This window comes from Notamacropus eugenii, chromosome 6 (assembly GCF_028372415.1).
Source record: "Notamacropus eugenii isolate mMacEug1 chromosome 6, mMacEug1.pri_v2, whole genome shotgun sequence".
Lineage (NCBI taxonomy): Eukaryota > Metazoa > Chordata > Mammalia > Diprotodontia > Macropodidae > Notamacropus > Notamacropus eugenii.
In genome coordinates, this window is record NC_092877.1 from 172,617,007 (window position 1) to 172,627,711 (window position 10,705).

A 10,705-nucleotide genomic window follows, 5' to 3' on the forward strand; every position below is an offset into this window, starting at 1 on the left:
GAGATTTTTGTATTTGGCAGGAGGTGATCAAAGGTCTCTCCAACTTTGAGAACTGATGTAGCCAATGACCAAGAAGAGGGGAACAATAGAACAATGTGATAAGCAATGTGTCTCATGTTATCATGGGAAGAGGAAAAAGCAGCATGGATCATGTACACATACATACATGAACACATGAATGTATATACACACATATACAAACATATATATCAATATATACACATGTATATATTTACATAATTTTTTTAAAGCATTCTCTGGTTTCAACTTTCTAACTCCTCTCAAACCTTCCTCTGGATTGTGATGGTTGTGTATTAGAGGGGGTCGGGGTGGGGAGTACAGTTTCATATTCTTAAAATCTTATTAAGTCCTTGACTAAAATTTTACCTGTCATCTTTATCTTTGGCTGTTCAATGAACCTATTCAATTCTCCTACTTTCTTTCAGACAATTAAAAAGAAAGGAAAAAAGAGATGAAGATAAGAGAAATGGGAAGAGAAACATGAAAGAAGAAAGAGGGAGAAGAAAAGAAAAGTGAAAGAAAAGAAAAAGGCAAGTGAAAAAAGGGAAATGGAAGATGAGAAATGAACCAGTTTCCAATTCAGGAAAGAACCATTTCTATAATAAGAAATTAATAAAATGTACTTGTAAGAGATTAATAATGTAAAGGTTTTCCTTAGTTTTGAAATCATTCTAGGATCTGATGGTAGGAACTAAAAAAAAAATTCTTTCAATAAATTTCTTATCAGTTATTCTACTTTCAAAAACTGGTCATTTAAAGTTGTTGGAGAATGTATATTTATCCCATCTATAGACACAATCCACATAAATGTCGATTCTAAATTTACTGTCTCATCAGTCCTAAAGTATCTGATATGTCTCTGTTTTCATTCACAAGCTTCTCTTGAGGAACGCAAGCATTTCTGGGTATCACACAACAGCTGAGTCCATGATGATCCAGGATTACCAGAATTGTAAGAGTATTCACTTTCTAAAACTGTTATGGGTGGATCTTCCAGGCTTTTTTTCAGGTGATGTCTTGATTTTTCTTTGTTTTCTTCCTTTTTTCTCATTTCCTGTTCCACTTCTGGTACCTAAAAGTTTTCAGAAAGATAGTTTGTTCTTTCATTTTCCAGTGATTTGAATTGATCTTTCTCTGTAAAGTTTCAGAAATTAGATTCTTGAGTCTGAATTGTACCACGCATCACTGTACTATCTGCTCCTCAATGACAACCATATTGCAATTCATTCAGGTAAGACCTGTTTACATGCAAGTTGTTTTTGTAGCTGCTATGAGCTAGAGAACACTTCTAAGATATGATAACTCTGCCTTTCAGGAATACATAAGCCAATCATGCAGTGAAAGAGATGAACCCAAACAATTACATTAAAACATCCTAATTGTCTTAAAATTGTGTCAATTTAGAAATGGTAATGAACGTGTGGATATGATTTCCAGCTAGGAGGAGATATCATGGAGCCTTCATGGAGAGATTGGAATTCACCCTGAAGAAAGCTTGAGATTTGCAGAAGGTAAAAGGAGAGTTCTGGTATTTCAGGAGGAAAGCTTCATGTGTAGATGTGATAGTAAGACAGTGAAAGGGGACATTTGGAAAAAGTAAGGGAGACTAAAGGCAGTATTTGGTGTGCAAAGTAGTATCATGGTAAGTAGCTATGGGGGAAAAGTCTGTGGTAGGCCCAGAACCATTATTTAATTTCTGTAGATAAATAGGATGCTTGAATACTTTTAATCAAAGGATTGGCTAGAATGATCTTAGTGGTCACAGAACAATTTCTGGTGTATCAGTACTCTTTGAGAAATCCAGGGGATTAACAGAAAGCTTGGATATTGAGGAGATGTCCTCACTTTCCAATGGGGACATGTTGTTTTCAATTCTAAAAACTGAAAGCATCATAAATATTTGAAAAATATCATGAAATGAAAGGCTAGTAAATTCATCAAGAAGGAAAGCAATAATCACCAAGAACCAACATGAGTTATCTCAATAATATCACATCCAAAATCCCAAAATCAGTCCTAGCCTCACATGGGTTACCTTTTTTCTTCTTCTTCCTTAATGCTTTCATTTATGCCATCAACTTCCTGGTGCAAACCTTCATGGATGTTAATGTTCCCCTGACTTCATTAGGTAATTTTTGCAATATAAGGACTCCCACTTCATTCACCTACATTCATCCATTTTTTTACATGGCTTATTCTGTCCACTTCTATAACTTTACCCATTGCCATTCTCCCATCTGAAATGACTTTTCTCCCTGTTTCTCTACCAAAATGAGTTCCTCTACTTTGTCAAAACTATACAGGAAAAGGTTTTCTATGTTAAAAAACAGTTTTACAGTATGAACTATCTTGATAAATATCATGTGTTCATTTTGTTTCCAATGTGGAATTCAAAATGAATACCAAATAAACTAGCTATGTGGCCTTTGGAAGGCAATAAGCTCAGTCACAGTGAGAATCTGTGTCTAGACAAGTAGACACATTGGTCCTGGGAAATGGAATAGATGATTTCTAAGGTGATTTCCACCTCTGAACTTTGTAGTTCTATGTGGTCAGCTCAATTCATGACCTAGGAAAATAGCCCTGGTTAACAAGGTAGTGGTGCCAAAGAGTGAAGGAGGTTCTTTATCCTTCAGTTAATGGTTGAAAAGGAATGAGCACCATGCATTTCCCATGAAATTATGGGATCTTGACAAAGCTAGATAGGCTTTTTCAATTGATGGGAGCAAATTTGCCTAGACCTTATTTTTTGGCAATACATCTTTAAATCAAATGTCAATATCTTTTTTCTAAAAGCACTTGAAAAGAATAGGTAAAGATATTAAAATATAAATAATGTTTTCCTTCTCAGTGGAGTTTACATTTTCAGAGGTGTTTGTGTATTCCCTTGTACTCAGTTCTTTATTCTCAGTGAGGTTTTCCTCATCAATCTGCAGGATTTCCTGCAGAAAAGAAGCATTTTTAAAAGAAAGAAATAAAATATATTTTTAAGGAAAATGAAAAGTCAAATTTATGACATCAGTAAGCTAAGGCTACTCTAAATTTTTGTTTTGATGATAGTTGTTTACATATATATGTATACAAATACATATATAAATATATATAAATTCATGCATACATATGTTCATATATGCAAATATACATATATATAATTTCTGAAGAGATAACAGTATTTTTCTCAATACCCCTTTCAAGGCAGAACCTGTGAAGTGCAATATGGACTTTGAACCTTCCAAAATGTGCAGTCCAAGCATGAACGAGTAATTGCTGCAAAAGTTTTCAGCTGCATATTTCATAGAGGGTAAACATTGTAAGGAGCACAGGAGTCAATTTCAGGCAGAATAAATTGACAAAGGATAGGAAGGAAATCCCCTTGACACATTAAAGGGAGTTTTTCTTTAACTTCTGCAACTTAATGAGGATAATTTAGCAAACTTTCAGGAAGAATGATACAAAGAGGAGAATTGAGGAGATACTCCATTCCCTGACTGCTTTGCAGTTGATTAACATACAAAGAGTTGGGAGTACTGCCTATAATTTCAAGCTTTTTCCCAAGGACTGACTTGTTTTGGTGAATGGATTTCTTTCTCTTCTTTTTCTTTTTTGGGTGTTTTAGAATATTATTTCTTCTAAAGTGTGTGAATCTCTGTAAGAGAGGAGAGACCCGAGGAGAAATAGTGACATTTTAAAAAGTCCTATCCATAAGAATCTTAAGTTTTGAGAAAAACAATGCTATTTCAATAGTCCATACAAGAAGAAACAGGACTGTGAACCAGAATAAGAAGCATTCCTGTGAGTCGAGAGAAAGGGGTGTATGCCAGAGTTGTTTCAGAAGTAAAAGTGACAAGATGTGATAAGTGATATGATGATATATAAAAGTGAGGGACAAAGAAGTGTCAGAAATAACACTGAGTTCGAAGTGCTTGGTGACTGAACTGAAGATAGTGTCCTCAATCTAAGTAGCAAAGTTGAGCAGAGAGAGAGGCTTAAAGGGAAGAGTATTTGGATATGTTGAAGATGAAATGCATGTTGAGCCAATTGATTGTTTGGGTCTACAATTCAAGACACCTTAACTGCTTGGATGTTTTGACTTGGGACTCTTCTGCAAAGAGATATTCATTCATCCAAATGGAGCTGGAAAAGGGTGGAAAGAGGGAAGATTACTGGGGTCAGATAGTTAAAGGACACTCAATGTGGTTCAGTGGGAGATTCAAGATGATCAACATAGGGAAATGAGGAGGGTACAGAGTGGTAGGAGAAAGCACCAGGAGAAAGAGGGTAGTTGCCATGAAAAGTGGGGGTGGAGAAGGGGAACTCCACAATGTGCAAAGTAGGAGAGAGTCAGGAAAATATAAAGAATGAGAATGAGCCATAAGATTTGAAAATTAAAAATTGTTGAGGATTTGGAGTAGAAAATTTGGAAAAATAATGGGGATCCTAATTGGCCCCATTAATTACTACATGGCAAACTCTTTCATAAAGCAGTTGTCATCAAAATTCTTTGGTTTGAGCTGAAAAAGGAAAATAAATAAAGGTTGATGAGGGGAACAGGCTGGATGAGCAAGACCTGAAAAACAAGTGCACACAGAAGTTCTTCATTCAAGCAGCCAAAGAATTCAAATCAGGTGGAGAAGAATTCCTTGTTTTACACAAACTGCAATGTTGGTAGTTGCTAAGAAGGTTTAGAGTAACATCATTCATGAACAATTTAACATAGTAAGTTGTGGGAAAACATCCAGTCTTAATGTAAGAAATATGCAATGATCATTTAAAAATAGAAGAAAGTTCTTTTTGGTAATATGCTTGTGTGCAAATTCACAACCAAATAAGGCCCTGAGGGTATCACAAAGAAAAATAGAGACAGAACATTCACACAATGTGACATCAACAAACTTTTATGTGAACAGAATCAATACAGCTCACAAGAGAGAAAATATTAGATGGGAAAACATCTATTCTCTATCACAGAATCTTAGTCAAGACACACAAAGACTTCCAACTGAAAGAATCTGGCTGTTTAATATCATCCTTCTCTCACTCGTGGATAATTATCCAATGACAATAGAAACAAATGATTTTCAAAACAAGAATTAAAGACCATCAACAGCCACTATACAACGTAAGGAATGGGAAGAGGAATGCCAATCAAGCCAAGTGGGTTTTCACTTCAAATTCAAGTGGTTAAGAGTGATAATATGTGGGAACAGACATGTTGGGGGAGCTGTATGAAGAGAGAAGAACAGTTGCTATGTTACTGAATTAGCTAAAATTTATCTAATTCTGGAGAAAATATTAGTAATTGTTTAAGAAAGCTCATAAAAATTACCACACTTTTGAGTCAGTGATCACACTGCTGCTTACGTAGACTCTTAAGTACTACAAACACAAGAGAGAGGTTGCATATATAAACACATATTTTCTGGGTGGTGAGGTGGTGTGAGGGAACAAAGTGGCCCTCCATCATTCAGAGACTGAGTGAACAAATTGTGGGATGTGAGATGTAGGATATGAGCATAAGGATCAAGGTTCATTCAAATGGTAAAGAAACATTTAGGAATCATTTGTCATGTGACAGTAAATGTAATCAACTCTGAGGATACAAAGAAAGATAAAAACATGCTTCTCTGACTTCAAGGAGTTCCTGTTCAATCAGAAAATACCACATCAAAAATTATACACAGTGAACAATCAAGTGATTTTGAGTATTACAAATGCTCAAATCAACTACAAAGAAAGATGCTATCCACCTCCACAAAGAGAACTCATCAGTAGAGGTATGTTTAGCATCGTTTTACACAGAAGTTTGTGTCAGAGATAAGAGGGGGAAAACAAGGTCTCTTCCCCCCAGCAAATGACAGGTGAAAAGACTGACTTTTGGAAATTTGGGCTTTAATACGAAATACTGTTCAGTTCACAAAGAAATACCAGTGGGAAAAATGCAGGCTAAAATTTAAGCTACCCAACCTGTCTTTTCAATGTAGAAATCATTAGCTATTCTACACCTGGGTTTTTCAAAGCATGGCTATCACAATGGTCAGTTCTCCACTGAATCTTTGAAGCTGAAATGAATTTCAGATGCTATTTAGTTCAGTATGGACTTGAATATGAATCCCTGTGACATACCTGCCTAGCATTTATCAGGCTGTTACTTGAAAACCTCCAGTGATGGGGTATCCATATAGCAGAGAGTTGGGCAGCTAGGTGGTGCAGTGGATAGAGTGCCAGTGCAGGAGTCAGGAGGACCTGAGTTCAAATCTCACCTCAGACACTTGACACTCACTAGCTGTGTGACCGTGGGCAAGTCACTTAACCCCAATTTCCTCATCCTGGGTCATCTCCAGTCATCCTGATGAATATCTGGTCACTGAATTCTCTGGAGGAGCAGTGAGGTTGGTGACCTGCACAGCCCTCTCTCACTCAAAAAAAAAAAAAAGTCAAATGCAAGTCATGTCATCATTTCTCTGATGGCATGGTCTTCTTCGGCAACAAAGGACAAACACACGCAATATAGCAGAGAGCTAGCTCATGCTTCTTTTGGTTAGTTCTATTTGTTTTCCCCAATTATCAAAATCAAATTTCCCTCTTCATCTTCCAGTTCTGCCTTTTCAGGCCAAGCAGAAGTCTAATTTTCCTTCCTTGTGAATCAGTAGATTCCTAAAGGATATTTTCTTATTTGGCCTTCTTAGTTCATTGATGAAGTCATTAACTACACTTAAGGACTTCAGTTTTTTTAAGGAGAAATGTTTAAAATGTTAAACTATTCTGCCGCTCTATAGTGGTGTATACTTCCTTCAGTTTTGTATAATCATTTATTGACTCTGAGTAAAGATTAATGTGGATAGTGCTTCTTTTAACCCCATAAAACCATTATAAAATTATGGAGTTTTAATTATAGTCACGGGTACAAATGCATGTGTTCTTAGACGCAGAGTAAGGTTAAGTGCTGTAGCATAAGGAGAATTCTTTAGAAGTCCCATGAGTTATGGATTCTATTTTAATTATTAGAATAGTGAGGTAAAGCTCTGGCTCATTTCCTCTGTGATTGATAGCCATCTGGTTTCATAAGGAGTGTAGCTATATATCTCTGTCTTAAGTGGAGGAAAATACCAATTACTCATCACACAAGTAATGATTTATCTAAGGTTTTTCGACAGGGAGTTTGTGGGATCAATTGCTAGTTGAATAAGGAAGACTGCTCAATTGAGAAGATTTTTTTTTTAAATACACTGACTATGAGAATTAAAAGATCCCAGAGCCACCTTAATTTGCCTAATCCACTGTGTATTTGCTATAGATGCATTGCTAAACTTCAGTGAACCTAAAAGAACTCAGTGTATCTTTATACTTCATTGTTTCTGTATTGCCACCTTTCCAATGATTTTCTTCTCTTTCCCAAACCCGCCCCATCAAAAAGCCTTATCCAGGCAACCCGCAGTTTGTAGGAGGTGTTGGCTCTCAATTTATGCTATTCAGAATTTGGAAAATGACTTCTCATTTCTTCCATGCTGGACAAATAAAAAGTTTTTACAGTAACAAATGCCAGCAAACATTAATCTAGAAATTCTTAGCAAAAAAATGTACACTAATTAATTCCTACAAATGGCAATTAAAAGACAGCTAGATTCAGCTGCTGACTAAAATATGATGACATCTATTCAGAAATGTAGCAAAAATACCTTGTTAAGAAAACTGTAGAAATAATGAACATCAAAATCCCACGACTGGAATAAAATTGCCAGGCTTAATCACCGGTTATCAAACTGCTAACTTGCAGTATGTTTAATATATCATATAAAGTACCCTACAAAAATTTGCTATTTTTGTAATTTTCAGACAAGTTAACAATGAAAATGAGAATTTTGCCCTAACCTGTTTCAAGACCATAAAATAAGTAAAGAAGCATTGTTACACTGTCTTAAAGTGAATGTTCATATAAGAAAGCTCTCTACAAAAATATTATTAAACTAAATGAGCAGCAACAAAAAAAGGCTTTATATAAGATGAAAAGTTGAGAAATTCATTAAAAAATGCTTTTTTAAAGACGCACAAACATCTGTCCAATATTTGCATCTCGTGTGTCAGATGAAAGCTCAGTTGGATTTGGCAGTCTGTGGATAGGAATTATTACTTAGAAACCTCTGCTAAGAGTTTCTGCAGCCTGAGTTCAGAGAAATACCTATAATAACTATTCATTGTACTCTAAACAAAAAGTAAACACCCTTATTTTTTGGAAATGCTTACTCTCTGTGGGGTATTTTTCTATAACTTTTATGTTTCAGGACTAGAAAGATCTCTTGGGAAGAATGAAATTAGAAGTATTCCATCCAGTAGAATATTATTTACAGATGGAAAATTAATAACTGGTTTTTGTGAAGTTCATGAATAACTAAATTTTACTTAAACTTGGCAAATTCAACAGAAGTTAATGGCTAAGTTAACAACAGTAATTAACAGTTAATAGTTAAGGTCTTTTGCCAGGCCTTGTTTTGGGGTGCTGATGTAAGAGTAAATAGGAAGTGGTCTCCACCTTTAAGGAGCTTACAGCATATTAATAGGGAAAATAAGATATGTGCACAACCATAAGCTATATTTAATAGACATAGGAAGTAGGCATAGGATTCAGTAGTTATTGATGTTTTCTCAATCACCATTTTTTTCAGCAGTGTTAATATCTATGGTTCTTTCCCCCCAGATGTTTATTTTACCTTCTTTCAGATCTCTTAAAAATTGTCCTGAAAATTGTGTCATATCCAGTATGAATCTTCTGTGTGCAAATTTAGTCTAGTTCAATCACTTTTCCCTTCTGTTTTCTTTAAAGATATGGTTAGATGGTTTGGGATTTGTTCATCTACACTCTTATGGCCTGTCTGACCATCCCTTAGAGTGGAAAGAGGGGACTTGGGGATAGAGAGGCAAGCTGCCAGTTTAGGGGAAGCCTGGATCTCCATGGTGCCTGATCCCTAATGACCCCTCCCAGTCCAGTCTACCTGAATTCTTCTTTCTCCAGATCCCAACTCCAACAATGACTGCAGAAAGGAGGAAGGCAGCAGCAATGCCCCCCACAATGTACCAGGTGGATGAGGACTGTGGCTCTGAAATGGAAAAGGGAAGTGAGAGGCCCTGATCCCTGTCAGGCCTTGGAGTCACTAGCCCCTCTCCACCTCCCCCTAGTAACTGACCCTCCCTCTGATCCTGTGGAGTGCGGAGGTAGCCTTTTCCCAGCCCCTCCTCGCTGTCCTTACCCCACTGCAGGGTGAGGGGCTCAGACAGCCCCTCCTATTGAACTCGGCAGGTGTAACCCTAAATGCGCCTTCCTGGCCAGAGGTCCATCTACAGCTGCCCACTTCTGGAAGGTGCCATCTCCTGCAGGCCTCATCTCAATCAACTCTACATCCTGGGGCTGCTCCTCCCCATCCCTCAGCCAAGTACTTAGGGTAAAAGTCTTGGGCCCGGCACCTAAGTGTCATCTCCCCATTGGGGGCAGTGTGTCGGGTCACTCTGGCAGAGGGTGGGTCTAGAGGCAAATGGTAGAGGCATTCCCCCTTCCCCTCCAAGGGCACATGGAGAGGTGGGGGCAGGAGGAACACCCCACCATCTGCACCATGTGGTGCAGAGATTCCAGGGGCTGGGGCTGAAGAGTGGTTGAGAAGGATGGGTTGGGGACCTTGAGTGCTGAGCACACTTGGGTGGATCTGCAGCTAAAGGTCAGGGGCATTTCCAGGCTCCCTTTCCTCCCTCCTCTCCAGGAACTCAAGGACAGGTAGGGGGAAGGGAACACCCTACAATACACCCTGAGGTACAAGGGGTGTCTGGGGGTTGGGGGCCCGGGGCTGAGGGTAGGTGGAGAAGGGCCGCCAGGAGGCCTTGAGTGCCGAGCACACTGGGGCGGCCGAGGGTACCTGTCCTCATCAGTGCCTCCTTCCCCATCTCCAGCTATTTCTTCAGCCACACCACACACATCTCCTCCAGGTAGGCTTTCCATCTGTCCCCTGCGCTCCTGTCTGCCTCCCACTTGAGCTTGGTGTTCACGGCGTGGGGCACGGCCGCCGTCCACCTGTAGGTCTCCCTGTCCAGGGCGATGTAGGCCAGCCTGTCCTAGGCGAATGGGAAAACCCTCGCTGGAAGGTGAGCTCGGGGGACACCGCGCAGCCGTCCATGCGCTGGATGGTGTGGATTCCTGTCTCGGTCCGGCCTCTGACTGATCCAGCCGCCTACCCCCAGCCCCCCGTCACGCACAGCCCGCTCTCTGGTTGAAGTAGCGGAGCAGGGATTCAATCTGTGCCTCCTTTTAGCACATTCCTGTGCGCCGCTCCTAGTACGCCGGATACTCCTTCTCCATCCCCTGCATCCACGGCGCCTGCGGCTGCTCCTGCCTCGGACCCTGGCTGTCGGTGTCGCAGCCCGACAGCTGCTGATAGTCCACGTAGCCCACGGAGAAGAACCGGGGCTCCCCGAGCCTGGCGTTTAAATACCTCGGAGTGAGAGCCTACGACGTGGGGACGGGGCCGAGGTCAGGGCGGGGAGAGACTAGACCCGACCTCCCAGCCAAGGCCGGGCTAAGGGTGACCCTGCTCCCCGCCACGGCCGGGGAGTGGCCCTTGACCCGGAGTCCCAAGCCCTCTATCCTGAGATACCTCCCCTCAACCCCCTGGTATCTCCGCCCCTTACTCTCCCCCCACTCCCA

The 10,705-nt window shown here is 39.8% G+C and overlaps 1 long non-coding RNA gene and 1 pseudogene across 1 annotated transcript; both read right to left on the reverse strand.

Annotated features, from left to right (window-relative positions):
* Positions 1-10,705, reverse strand: part of LOC140512186 (nucleophosmin pseudogene) — a 355,194-nt pseudogene that overhangs the window by 165,429 nt on the left and 179,060 nt on the right.
* Positions 716-10,653, reverse strand: LOC140512477 (uncharacterized). Its single transcript, XR_011969770.1, has 3 exons — positions 9,921-10,653; positions 9,009-9,113; positions 716-1,093 (listed from the first exon to the last, which is right to left on the reverse strand). It is a non-coding gene; the product is annotated as an uncharacterized lncRNA (long non-coding RNA).